The sequence below is a fragment of the Dasypus novemcinctus genome, chromosome 6, assembly GCF_030445035.2.
Source record: "Dasypus novemcinctus isolate mDasNov1 chromosome 6, mDasNov1.1.hap2, whole genome shotgun sequence".
NCBI classification, from domain to species: domain Eukaryota; kingdom Metazoa; phylum Chordata; class Mammalia; order Cingulata; family Dasypodidae; genus Dasypus; species Dasypus novemcinctus.
The window spans coordinates 105,170,248-105,184,223 of NC_080678.1; the positions used below are offsets into that span (position 1 = coordinate 105,170,248).

The 13,976-nt window shown below is 40.4% G+C and overlaps 1 pseudogene; it reads left to right on the forward strand.

The window, feature by feature from the left end:
• The window catches only part of LOC131278778 (protein arginine N-methyltransferase 2-like), a 77,940-nt pseudogene that overhangs the window by 27,670 nt on the left and 36,294 nt on the right, over positions 1-13,976 (forward strand).

Here is a 13,976-nt window from a genome sequence, read left to right on the forward strand (position 1 = left end):
CTTGCTGTTTTTAAGAGTCTGTATCCTTGACATTTGACAGCTGTTTATAATGTGTCTTGGTATATAAACCTCTTTAGGTTCATTCTGCTTGGCGTTTGTTCAGCATCTTGAATTTGTACATTTGTATCTTTCATCAGAATTGGGAACTATTCAGCCATTCTTTATTCAAATATTTTTTCTTGCCCTTTATCTCTTTTCCTTCTGGGACTCCTATGATGCTTATTTTAGCATGCCTGTTAATGTCCCATGGGTTTCTCAGACTCTTCACTTTTTAAAAAATTCTTTTTCACTCTGCTTCTTACCTGGGCAATTCCAGTTGTTTTATCTTCAAATTTGCTATCCTTTCTTTTGTCACCAATCTGCTATTGAACACCTTTTTTGAATTTTTCGTTTCAGTTGTTTTACCTTTCAATTCTAGAATCTGCATTTTGTCTTTTATTTCAATCTCATTATTGAAATGATCATTTTATTCATATATTGTTTTCCTGATTTCATTTAGTTCTTTGTCCACACATTCCTTTAGTTCAATGATCCTATTTAAGAGAGTTTTTCTGAGATCTTATATTCGTAATTCCAGATATTTAACTTCCTCTAGATTATTTGCTGTTGAATTCATTTTTTCCTATGCCTGGGCCTGTCTCCTTGTATGTCTGGTATTTTTTTGTGGAGAACTGGGCATTCTGAGAATATACTATGGTGATTCTGGAAGTCTTCTACCTGCAGTCTTCAGTCTGCCAGACCAAGAACAACAGGAAAAAGGAAAGGAAAGGAAGGAGGAAAGGTAGCGAGAAGGAGGGAGAAAGAAACAGAAAAAAAATACCACAGCCAGAACACCTGCACTCAATCCCTAGGGAAAAATAAAGAAAAGGAAGAAGCTGCACTGCCTCTCCAAGCCTTTGCTCTGTTTAATGGAAAGGACACTGCTGCCCTCAAGGCCAAAACCTAGACCAGTGTTGCTGTTGATCCCTCAGGGGCATGCCAGACCCAAAAGCACAAAAAAGAGGAAGCTTGAGAAAGAAAAACGAAGTCCATTGCCCCCACAAAGGGAAAAAATAAGAGGTCACTGGGTCTTCATGTCCTGGTGGATTTTGATGGGAGCTTAGAAGCCACTGCTGCCCAAAGGAATGAAACAGGCCATGTTCTGCACTGGTCGCTCAGGGTTCCTCGACAGACCTGACCGTCAGTCCTGCTTCAGAGGAGGCTTCCTCTGCCCACCTTGGCCCACCAGCTGCTGCTGGCACTGGACACAGGGCTGAAGACTGGGGGCGGGTCATCACTTCATCCCCTCACTCACTCACAGAAGCTGAAGTTCTGGCAGGTCCTCGCCTCCTCGGCCCCCCGTAGTTGTTCTCACGTCCATTCTGGTTCCAGGGTCACCACCTAGTTGATGCTGATCTCTCTTCCCACCTCTCGTTTTTCTAGTATAAGGGCAATCTGTAAAACTCCCTGCTCTGCCATCTTACATCTGTGTGACTTGCTTCACATATTATGAAACTCAGTTATTGGATACATACTGTTAGGATTGTTTTTGTTTTCTAGATTAACTGACTAAGTTCAGTGAAATTTCCTCTTTATATGTGATCATACCCCTTGCTTTGAAGTCTGCTTTGATATTAATACGGCTGTGTCAGCTTCTTATAGGTAGGGTTTGGATGGCATGCATAAATGTGTATTTTCAACCTAAGTCCTTACGTGTAAAGTGTTCCTCTTGATAAGAGCCTATTATATTTTTTCCCCCTCATCAGCCAACCTTTGTTTTTTAATTGGAGTTTTAGTCCATTAACATTTTATGTAATTACGCATTTAATGATGTCTGTCATCTTGCTGCTTGTTTTCTGTTAGTCACATTTCTTCCTTGTACCTTTTCCATTCATGCCTTCTTTTGGATTAATAAAACACTTTCTCTAATTCCACTTTGTCTCATCTATTGACTTGTTCTGCTATATCTTTTTATATTATTCTTTTAGTGGTTATCCACAAAATTGTGATATGTGTCCTTAACTTATCCAGTACTTTTTAAACCACCTCATAATTTAAAAATCTTGGAGTCTTCCGTTTACTGGCCCCTGCTTTTGTGCTATTGTAACATATTTTAATTCTGTGTTACAAACTCCATAATAAATTGTTGTTGCTTTATATTATTGAAAGTCTTTTTTAAGAAGTAAGAAGATAATCTTCTCTAGTTCCTCACTTACCTTTTCTGATGTTTTCCCATTGATCCTGCAGTCCTGGTTTTCCATGTAGGACCTTTTCTATTTAAACTAAATAACTCATTCTAGTGTTTAGTAGTGTGTTTCTCCTTGCCTCAGATTGTCAAGTTTTGTTTGAATGGAAATGTGTTTTGTCTACATTTTTTAAGAATATTTTTGCTTGGTGTGGAATTTTAGGTTTGCAGTTTTTTTTCTTTTAACTCTTTAAATGTCCTTGTCTTCTGGCTTCCATTGTTTTTTATTTACAATCAGCTATCATTCTTACTGTTGTTCTCCCAAATGTTGTGTTCTCTTTTTCCACCCATTAGCTAGATCAATGTTTTCTATTCATTTATTTATTTATTTTACACTTTTAAAAATTCATGGATCACAAAGAATGCTACATTAAAAAACATAAAAAATCATGAGGTTCCCATATAACCCACTCCCCACCCCCCCACCCCATCATTTTTGTAAATTTTATTTTTTTGAAGATATATACATAACAAAAAAAATGTTACATTAAAAACATAAGAGGTTCCCATATATCCCCCACCCCCCAACCCCACTCCTCCCACACCAACAACCTCCCTCATCACTGTGGTACCCTCTTCGCACTTGGTGAATACATTTTGGAGCACTGCTGCACTACATGGATAATAGTGTAGCATGAATGTTTTCTACTTATTTTTAATATTTATTTAAGTACTAAAAATAAATAAATAGAAAATATTTAAACAAATGGATAAGTAAATAATTTACATAGAGATACTTAAACCAATAGGTTTAAATTTATTTAAATTTATTTATTGTATTCATCCTTCTTGTGTTTAGTCAAGTTTCTTCAATCTGTGAGTTTATGTTTTTCACTAATTTCAGAACATTTTCCCTCATTTCTTCAGTTACTTCTTCTGCATCATTCTTGCTCCTCTCTTGGTAAGCCTCCACTTACACATCAGTTAGTTTGTTATATGTCTCAGGTTCTGTTCTCATTCTTTTTTCTTTTTGTGTTTCAGTTTAGATAATTTGTGTTGATTTGCCTTTGAGGTCATTGACTCCAAACAAAATAACTAGAAAAACAGTAGATTTGCAAAAATGTTTGCATCAAGATGACAAATAAGGTTCATATTTTATAAAGGGTTCTAATCTGAAAAGAAAAAAGTGACTAGAGCAATTGGGAAGATAAATAAATTTGGAATTCACAGTAGAACAGATCCAAATGGCCAATAAATGTGAAAACCTCATATTTAAGAAATTGGTATTAAGTAACTGTGAGGTACCACTTCATACCTATCATTCTTACAGAAATTAAAAACAGTGAAAACGCTGCTGCTGCCAAGTATTCAGGCAGAAGGTGCTTTGTAAATTGTTGGTGTAATGTGAAGTGTTAATAACTTCCATGAAAAGAATCTGACATGTTATCCTTCAGCCATGGCAATTTATCCCATAGAAATAAAATGCCACCGTGCATGGGTATATATGTACACATACTTATTACAGCATTGTATGTGATGATAGAAAACTGTATACCAAGAGAAAGATATCAACAGAGGGTGCCTGAGCAGCCAAGCTGAATTCATACCATGGAATATTATGTAGCCTTTGAAAACAATTAGAGTTCTCACAGTTGGGGAGTTTTTCACAAGGTATTGGGTGAGTAAGAAAAGCAAGATGCATAAAAGGATCTGTGATATACTTTTTAAAAAAGCAGTGCTGAAAGATAAAACAGCAACCCATGTGTGTGTGTTATAATGAGAGTGTATATGTATATGGCATGAGCTTGAGGAAAGTACGGAAGGATGAAAATGTACCAGATGGCGAGGGGTGAAGGATGGTGAGGTGGGTGGAGCAGACGAGGGTGGAGGCCCAGCTAAAGAAGAGACCCTGCTCTAAAGCAAGTCCTGGGAAGCAGATGTAGCTCAAGTGATTGAGCTCCCTCCTGACACATGGTAGGTCCCGGGTTCGGTTCCCAGGCCTCCTGGAGAAGACGAGCAAGAAAGCGAGCTGGTGTGACAGGCTGGCATGACAAGCTGATACAACAGGATGATGCAACAAAGGAGACACAAAGAGGAAACACGAGAGGCAGCAAAGCCGGAATGGACTGGGCACCTCTCTTCCACGTGGGAGGTCCCAGGTTCAGTTCCTGGTGCCTCCTAAAGAGAAGATGAGCAGACACAGAGAGCAGATAGCAAGTGCAAACAATGAGGGGGGAATAAAATAAATCTTAAAAAAATAAAGCAAATCCTTTTACCTTACTAGGACAAGTACAAAGGATTCCGAAAGGCAGTTAGCAGAAAAAAAAAATAACTCAGTAAGTTCTTAAAGTCATGGTTGCCCTCACTGGTGATCCAAAAAAAAGGCAAATAGAAGTAACAAAGGAAGTAATTTTTACCCATCAGATTGGCAGCCTGGAAAGTGCTTGGCAGTGTCCGTTTGTGCCAGGAATGGGCCGTGCCTGCACATGGCTGGGCAGCATGAGGCTCAGCCTTCCTGGGGGCATGTGCCAGCAAGGTTCAGAGTCATTGTGTTGCATTGGTTCGTCAGTCCTGGAAAATTGTCTGGAGTGCAGAAGCATGACTTTGATTAAGAAAGTTCATCTTAACATAATGAATGTGTAATAGTAAAAACTGGAAACACTATATGTCCACCACAAGGAGATTGGACAATTTATGATAATTCAAAGAATGGAATACTCCGTAGGTATTAAAAATTGTGGTGTTTAAAAGTATGTTTAATCATAAGGAAAAATGTGTGGAATTTAGTGACAGGCCACTAGGCAGAACTGTGTCATCCAACTTAAACTATATGCATACTCTGTCTACATTTTTAAAAAGCCTGAAAGAATAGCAACATGCTGACAGTGATTATTCCTGGTCAGTTACAGATAGCTTTAATTATCTTTTTTGTACTTTTGTGTTTTCACACATTTTCTAAAATGAAAATGGCTGTTTAGGAAAATTTGTTTAAAAAGTATACTCTGGGCACTGGAATGTTCTGGTTATGGAGTGTATGGTTTGGCGGTCTCCCCTTCCAGTGGATGCCTTCCAGGCAGCCTTATTGTGAAGATAAAGTGGGGGTGGGGCCTCGGCAGAGCCCCAAGCGTCGGGCTCCTTCTGGGTTCCGGGTCGTCATGGGTGTGAGCTGAGGTTGCCCAGACCCCACGGATGCAGGGGCTTCCACCATCACACCCACCTTCCACGTGCCTGCTGCCCTGCAGCCTGCCTGCCTGGGGTGCTGGCCCACCCTACCCCCAAGATCTGCCCTCGGATGGGAAGAACGCTGGAGCACGTGCCCCCGACACTACAGGGTCCTTTACAAGTGCTTTTCTTGACTTTAAGCAGGAAAGAGAAGAACCAGTTGAGCTCAGTGAAGAAGGAAGCTTCCAGGAGGCTGTGCAGCCGGAGGAGTTCGTGGCCATTGCAGACTATTCTGCTACTGATGAAACGCAGGTAGCTGTGTGTGCCGCATATGAGGAGGCTGTGCTCCTTGGAGGCCCCTTAGGGCTTGCAACGTTAGGGGGCTCAGTTAGATGCAGATTTCGCCTATATGGGCATCTGAACCAGAAGTCATACCAAAATTAAATAAAGGTGTACTCTCTTCACTGCCTAACGAATTGATCCCAAGCATGGGAACCATCAGCAGGGTGGGGGAACATCATCTGTTCCAGTTTCCGCTTGGAAACCTTATTTAAAACCTATTCCAGTTAAAGAGTAAGGCTATAAAGTGAAAATATCTACTTATAGCTTTTCTTCCTAAGTTACAGTGAAGAGCTTGTTCAGAAATTCTGCCCTAAGCCGTGTTGAAAAAGCTGAATCTTTAATTTTTAAAAAAAATATCAAATAAGCTGTGCTTTTCTTTCAGGTAAATGCTCCACAAAAAAGCTCTGAACCCTGGTATAATTTTCTAAATTGTCAGTTGCTGTCATTACCCACTGACTAATTTTTGAAATTGCCATGGTTTGAGTACCAGTAATGGGAAATTTATCACTAATTGCTGTTATTTCTACTGAATTTTCTCCAGCTGAGTTTTCTGAGAGGAGAGAAAATCCTTATCCTGAGACAGACCACAGCCGACTGGTGGTGGGGCGAGCGTGCGGGCTGCCGTGGGTACGTCCCGGCCAACCATGCGGGGCCCCTGCAGGAGCTCGGGCCTGAGGACACCTGGCAGGACGGAGAGTGCTTGGGCAGCTACAGAGCTCTGGTACTGCTTTCCTGCCCTGTTCCGTGGGCTTCCTCTGCTTACTGCTTGGAGCAGGGCCACAGCCTTTCTCCTCCGCTTAGTGGGCCGTGCGTCCCTGCCCCTTCTCGTCACTGCAGAAGAGGCTGCAATACCTGTAAACAAAGGAGCGTGGCTGTGTTCTGGGAGAACCTTGATTATGGGTGCTGAAAGTTGAATTTCTTATAATTTTCATGTGTCACAAAATACTATTATTTTTTTAAACACTTAAAAATATAAAAACCACGCTTAACTTGCAGCCTAAGCAAAAGTAGGTGGTGGATTAGATTTGACCCATGAGCTGTGTGTAGTTTTCCAGCCCCTGATTTAGACATATTATTTAAGCAATAGGATTATGAGCCTTTCTCAGTGTTAAAAAATAATAAATTTTACTTTAAAAATAAAATATAAAAAGTTATGTAAATTAATAGTATCTTTAAACAATGAGTTTTAGTTTTTTTTTTTCAGTGGAGAAAGGTCCATGTCAGTTTGCCACAGGGCTACCGATGCAAAGTACCAGAAATATGTTGGCTTTTATAAAGGGGATTTATTTGGGGTAAAAGCTTCCAGTTCTGAGGCCGTGCAGTGTCCAAGTAGAGACACCGTCAGAGGTGCTTTCCGACCAGTCAGCTACTGTCGACCTGGTGTGTCCCCACGTGGTGAAGCACGACGGCTGCTGGTCTCCCCAGGCGCCTGCCTCCCCTCCAGAACCTGCCGTTCCCTGGAGCTCAGCTGTGGCGACAGGCACGGGGCGTCGCTCTTTCCAGGCCCCCTCAGTCTGGCTGCTGTGTCTTCTTCCTGAGTTTGGTGGTAAGCTCTGAGGCGTATGGCTCACCCCCTTGAGGTGCTGCATGGGCTAACCCCTCGGGTGCTTCGTTCCCAGCCTCTGCGCTGCTGGCTCCAGACCCCGGGACCTCTCCCAGCCTCTCAGGGCTTCTCTGTTTTCCTGCAGTCTTCTCTCTCACAGGACAGGATGAAAAATGATTGTGCTCCCTTTTCCTGCATGTCTCTGTGTTTCTGTTTCGTACAAGATCCAGCAGAAGGGTGGAGACTCAACCTGCGTCAGGTCTCACTGATGTAGTCCAGTCCAAAGGGTCTCATACTCACCAGAATGGATTAGTTCAAAAACATGATCTTTTTTGGGGGTTCACAAAATTCAAACTATCACAGCCCATAACCCTATGACCCAGACAATAACCCCTATTGACAGTATTTGAAACTTTTCATTATTGAGGTGTAATTCAAATATCATAAAATTAACCATTTAAAAGTGGACAGTTTAGGGGCATTCAGTACATTCACAGTGTTGTACAATCATCACCACTATCTAGCTCCAAAACGTTTTCATCCCAAAAGGAAAGTTTGTACCATCAGCAGTTGCTTCCTATAATAATAAATAAAAACAAAAAAAATCTCATTGCCTCCTACCCTCTCTGTGCTTCCCCTGCTATACAAGCTGCTATTCTGTTTCCTTCTCTCTAGTTTATTTGTATTTATATTTTGTGTGAACAGTCTTATATGCAATATTGCCCATTTTCATATTTCACATGAGGTTTTACTCTGCTGTACATCCCCATGTTACATTTTTCAGCTTTCCCTTTAGTAATATACATGTCCTTAGACTTTCCTTTTTAACCAAAGCCCTGCTAGTTAAAAAGACAATGATGTACTTTCACCATTTCTATTCATTTCCAGAGACTTATAAACAACCTTTTTACCAGTTCTGTACTAGTTAACCCTCAGATTTTCCATTTTCTATTGTCACTCTATTTTCTGGTGACCTATATTCTAATTATTAACTCCATGAGTTTACACAGTATGTTTAGTTTATAGTAGTGCAATCATACATTATTTGTCCTTTTGTGTCTGGCTTGCTTCACTCAACATAATGCCCTCCAGGTTCATCCATGTTGTCATATGCTTCATGACTTCATTTCTTCTTACAGATGCATAATGTTCCACTCTGTGTATATACCACAATTTGATTATCCATTCATCAGTTGATGGACACCTGGATTGTTTCCATATTTTGGCAGTCGTGAAGAATGCCACTATGACCATTGGTGTGCAGATGTCTGTCTGTCTCACTGCTCTCAGTTCTTCTGGGTATATACCCAGTAGTGGTACTGCAGGGTCACATGGCAAGTCTATATTCAACTTCTTCAGGAACTGACAAACAGTCCTCCACAGTATCTGGACCATTCTACATTCCCACCAACAGTGACTAAGTGTTCCTATCTCTCCACATCCTATCCAACACTTATAGTTCTCTCTCATTTTAATAGTGGCCATTCTTATAAGTTTGAAATGATGTCTCATTGTGGCTTTGATTTGCATTTCCCTAATCACTAGAAATGTTGAACATTTTTTCGTGTGTTTTTTTTTTTGTCATTTATATTTCTTCTTTGGACAAATGTCTATGCAGATCTTTTGCCCATTTTTTAATCTGGTCCTCTTTCTTTTTATTGTTGAGTTTTAGTATCTCTTATCTTTTTATATATCATGGATATTATACTGTGATTTCCAAATATTTCTCCCATTGAGTCTGCTGCCTTTTCACCCTTTTGGCAAAGTCTTTTGTGGTACAGAAGTGTTTAATTTTGAGGAGGTCCCATTTATCTGTTTTTTCTTTTGTTGCTCATGCTTTGGGTGTAAGGTTTAAGAAACTACCACCTACCACAAGATTTTGAAGATGCTTTCCTACATTTTCTTCCAGGAGTTTTTATGGTTGTTACTTTTATATTTAGGTCTTTGATCCATTTTGAGTTAATTTTTAGATCAGGTGTGAGATGGGGGTTCTCTTTCTTTCTTTGGGATATGGCTGTCCAGTTCTCCCAGCACCATTTATTGAATAGACTGTTTTAGCCCAGCTGGGAGGGCCTGACAGTCTTGTCAGAAATCACTTGACTGTAGATGTGAGGGTCTATTTCGAGTTCTCAGTTCGGCTCTATTGGTCTGTCTGTATTTCAGTACCAAGCAGTTTTTACCACTGTAGCTAAGTAATATGCTTTAAAGTCACAAAGTAACCAAATAAGTGTTTCTTTTTAAAGATATTTTGGCTATTTGGGGCCCCTTACCCATCAAAATACATTTGATAATTGATTTTTCCATTTCTGCAAAAAAGGCGGTTGGGATTTTGATTGGAATTGTGTTGAATCTGTAAATTGACATCTTCACTTTATTTAGCACTGACTATTCTTCCATTTAAGTCTTTGGTTTTTTCTAGCAATGTTTTGTAGTTTTCTGAATACAGGTCCTTTGTATCCTTGATTAAGTTTATTCCTAAATATTTGATTCTTTCAGTCACTATTGTATGTTTTCTTCTGATATCCTCCTCAGATTGTTTATTAGTAGTGTATAGGATTGCTCTTGACTTTTGTGGATTAGTCTTATACCCCACCATGTAGCTGAACTTGCTTGTTAGTTTTAGTAGCTTTGTTGTGGAATTTTCAGGATTTTCTAGATACAGGGTCATATCATCAGCGAATAATGGAAGTTTTACTTCTTCCTTTACTATTTGGCTGCCTTTTATTTCTTTATCTAGCCTAATTGCTCTAGCTAGAACTTTTAATACAATATTGAGCAACTGGTGACAGTGGGCATCTTGTCTTATTCTTGATCTCAGTCTTTCACCATTGAGTACTATGCTAGCTATAGGTTTTTCATGTATGCACTTTACCATATTGAGAAAGCTTCCTTCTATTCCTGTCTTTTGGAGTTTTGTTTTGTTTTTTTTTTTTAAATCAAGAAAGGATGCATTTTGTCAAATGCATTTTCTGCACCAATCAAGAGGATCATGTGATTTTTCTTCTTCAATTATTAATGTGGTTTTATTGCACTAATTAACTTTCTTGTGTTGAACCACCCTTGCATACCTGGGATAAAATCCACTTCATTGTGATGTATAATTCTTTTAATGTACTTTTAGATTTGGTTTGCAAGTATTTTGTTGAGGATTTTTGTATCTATATTCATTAGAGATACTGGTCTGTAAATTTATTTTTTCATAGTATTTTTATCTAGTTTTGGTATTAGGGTGATTTTGACTTCATAGAATGAGCTTGGTAGCATTCTTTCCTGTTTAGTTTTTTCAAAGAGCTTAGCAAGATTGGCATTAGATTGTCTTTTTTCAAAAAATTTATTTATTTATTTATTTATTTATTTATTTATTTATTTATCTCTCCCCTTCTTCCCCACTTAGCTGCTCTTTGTGTCCATTTGCTGTGTGTTCTGTGCCCACTTGTATTCTTGTCAGTGACACTGGGAAACTTCGTCTCTTTTTTTTGTTGTTGGTTCATCTAACTGCGTTAGCTCTCCATGTGTGCGGTGTCACTCCTGAGTGGGCTGCGCTTTTTTTGCGCAGGGTGGCTCTCCTTATGGGGCGCAATCCTTGCGCAATGGGCTCTCCTACCCGGGGACACCCCTGTATGGCACAGCATTCCTTGAGTCCATCAGCACTGCTTGTGGGCCAGCTCACCACACAGGTCAGGAGGCCCTGGGTTTGACCCCTGGACCTCCTATGTGGTAGGCAGATGCTGTATCAGTTGAGCCAAATCTGCTTCCCGAGATTGTCTTTGTTTTTTTTTTTATTTAAGTATTTATTTCTCTCCCTTCCCCCCCCCCCCCGTTGTCTGTTTTCTGTGTCTATTTGCTGCATCTTCTTTATCCGCTTCTGTTGTTGTCAGCAGCATGGGAATCTGTGTTTCCTTTTGCTGCGTCATCTTGTTATGTCAGCTCTCCGTGTGTGCGGCACCATTTCTGGGCAGGCTGCACTTTTTTTCGCGCTGGGCAGCTCTCCTTCTGGGGTGCGTTCCTTGCGCTTGGGGCTCCCCTATGCGGGGCATACACCCGTGTGGCCCAGCACTCCTTGTGCGCATCAGCACTGCGCATGGGCCAGCTGCACACGGGTCAGGGAGGCCCGGGGTTTGAACCGTGGACCTCCCATGTGGTAGATGGACACCCTAACTACTGGGCCAAGTCCGCTGCCAAGATTGTCTTTGGTGATTGGTGAAATTTACCTGTGAGGCCATCTGGTCCTGAACTTTTCATATTTAGGAGGTTTTTGGTGACTGTTTCAGTCTCTTCACTTGTGATTTGTTTTTTGAGGTCTTCTGTTTTTTCTAGGGTCAGTGTAGGTTGTTTGTGTGTTTCTAGGAATTTGTCCGTCTCCTCTACATTGCCTAGCTTTTGGCATACAGTTGTTCACAGCACTCTCTTACGACCTCTGTTACTTCTGCAGGGTCAGTGGTAATGTCTTCCCTCTCATTTCTGATTTCATTTATTTGTGTCTTCTCTCTCTCTTTATTTTTCAATCTAGCTAAGCATTTGCTGATTTTTTTTTTTCCTCAAAGAACCAACTTTTGATTTTGTCGATTCTATTGTTTTTTTGTTCTCGGTTTCATTTTTTTCTGCTCTGATCTTTAATATTTCTTTCCTTTGGCTTGGTTTGGGATTAGTTTGCTTTTCTTTTCTAATTCCTCCAGGCGTGCAGTCAGATCTTCAATTTTAGCTTCTTTTTAAATGTAAGCCTTGAGGGCTGTAAATTTCCCTTTCAGCACTGCCTTTGCAGAGTCCCATAGGTTCTGATACGCTGTGTTCTCGTTTTCATTCATCTCAAGGTATTTATTGATGCTTTTGCAATTTCTTCTTTGACCCACTCTAGTAATTTGATATTATTTATGAATTTCAGAAAGAGATATAATGTTTATAAGGTAATACCCTCTGATTGTATTAGATTCACCTGAGATGACTTTGATTAAATTATGTTAAGATTAGGGCATGCAGGTTTGGGTCCCCAATCGCTTGGTGGGCTATATAAATGGATGCTCAATCAAGAACACAGAATTAGATACACAGAGAAGATACACAAAGGATCCTACAGCCCCAGAAGAGATGAATCTGATAGTTTACAGCTGACCCTGTGAGGAGAACAGAGCAACTGAGCCTGGAAAGAAACAAGTCCCAGGAAGAGAGACGAGCCTTATGCCAGCCTATAGCTGAGACTGGAAGTAGCTGGGACCACAAAGCCTTAAGAGTAAGAAGCTGAACCGTCGCAGACATCACCCACCATCTTGCTTCATCACATGGTAATAGACTTTGGGTGAGAAAGTACCTCTTATGGTACCTTGAGTCGGACTCTTTAGGGCCTTGTGACTGTATGCTTCTGCCTCAAATAAAGACCCTGTATAAAAGCCAACAGATTTCTGATACTTTGCATCAGCACTCCTTTTGGCTGACTAATACACCCGCTGATTATTTAAGAGTGTGTTGTTTAATCTCTATATATTTATCAACTTTCCCTTCTTCTGTCCATTTTTTTTTTTAAGATTTATCTATTTATTTCTCTCCCCTTTCCCCACCCTGGTTGTCTGTTCTCTGTATCTATTTGCTGTGTCTTCTTTGTCCGCTTCTGTTGTTGTCAGCAGCACAGAAATCTCTGTTTCTTTTTGTTGTGTCATCTTGTTGTGTCAGTTTTCTGTTGTGTGTGGCACCATTCCTGGGCAGGCTGCACTTTCTTTCATGCTGGGCAGCTTTCCTTATGGGGCGCGCTCCTTGCGTGTGGGGCTCCCCTACGCAGGGTCACCCCTGCATGGCAGGGCACTCCTTGTACGCATCAGCACTGCGCATGGGCCAGCTCTACATGGGTCAAGGAGGCCCGGGGTTTGAACCGCGGACCTCCCATGTGGTAGACGGACTACCTAACCACTGGGCCAAGTCCACCTCTATTCTTTTCTATTTCTGATCTCCTCTCTTTTCTAGTTCGGATATTCTGTCTTCAAGCAATTCAATTCTGCTGTTATATGCTTTCAATGTGTTTTTAATCTCATCTATCATGTCTTTCATTCCCATAAGCTCTGTTACTTTTCTTTGCAGACTTTCAAATTTTTCTTCTTTTTTTATTTTTATTTTTTAGTATGTACCGGGGATTGAACCCAAGCATTCAACTACTGAGCTACACCACCCGCTCCACTCAGATTTTCCTTTATGCTCACCCAGTCCCTTCTTAATATCCTTTATTTCTTTAGTTATATTTTCCTTTAATTCTTTGAATTGATTTAGGAGATTTGTGTGATTATCATTCACTAGTTGTCTTAAATCCTGTATATTGTCAGGATAGTTGGTTTCTTCCTTTGGCTAGGCTATCTCTTCCTGTTTTCTAGTATGGCTTGTAATTTTTTGCTCATGTCTAGGCATCTGAATATCTTGGTTAGTTTATTCTGGTGGCCAATTTCTCTCTCTTGCCTAGTGTTGTTTTTTTTTTCTTTCCATAGCTATTCTTTGATTTTATAGTTCATTGTATTCTAAATCTTTAAAATTGCCCAACTTAAGTTCTCAAGATTGGGCCAGGGACTCACTAATAGGGCACAGACTTTATCCCTGGGGACTAAAGAGAGACCTAAAAGCAGTTTTTCTCCTTGCACTTTCCTGGTTGGCCAGTAGATGGAACTCATCAGTGCACCTTTCCACAGAGATGTTTCTTTCAACCTCTGCTTTCCAGCTCTGGTCTGGCCAGAGCTGAGATTCAAAAAAGGCTCTGCTGGCAAAATTTACTGAAGAGAAGCCCTCTGACCA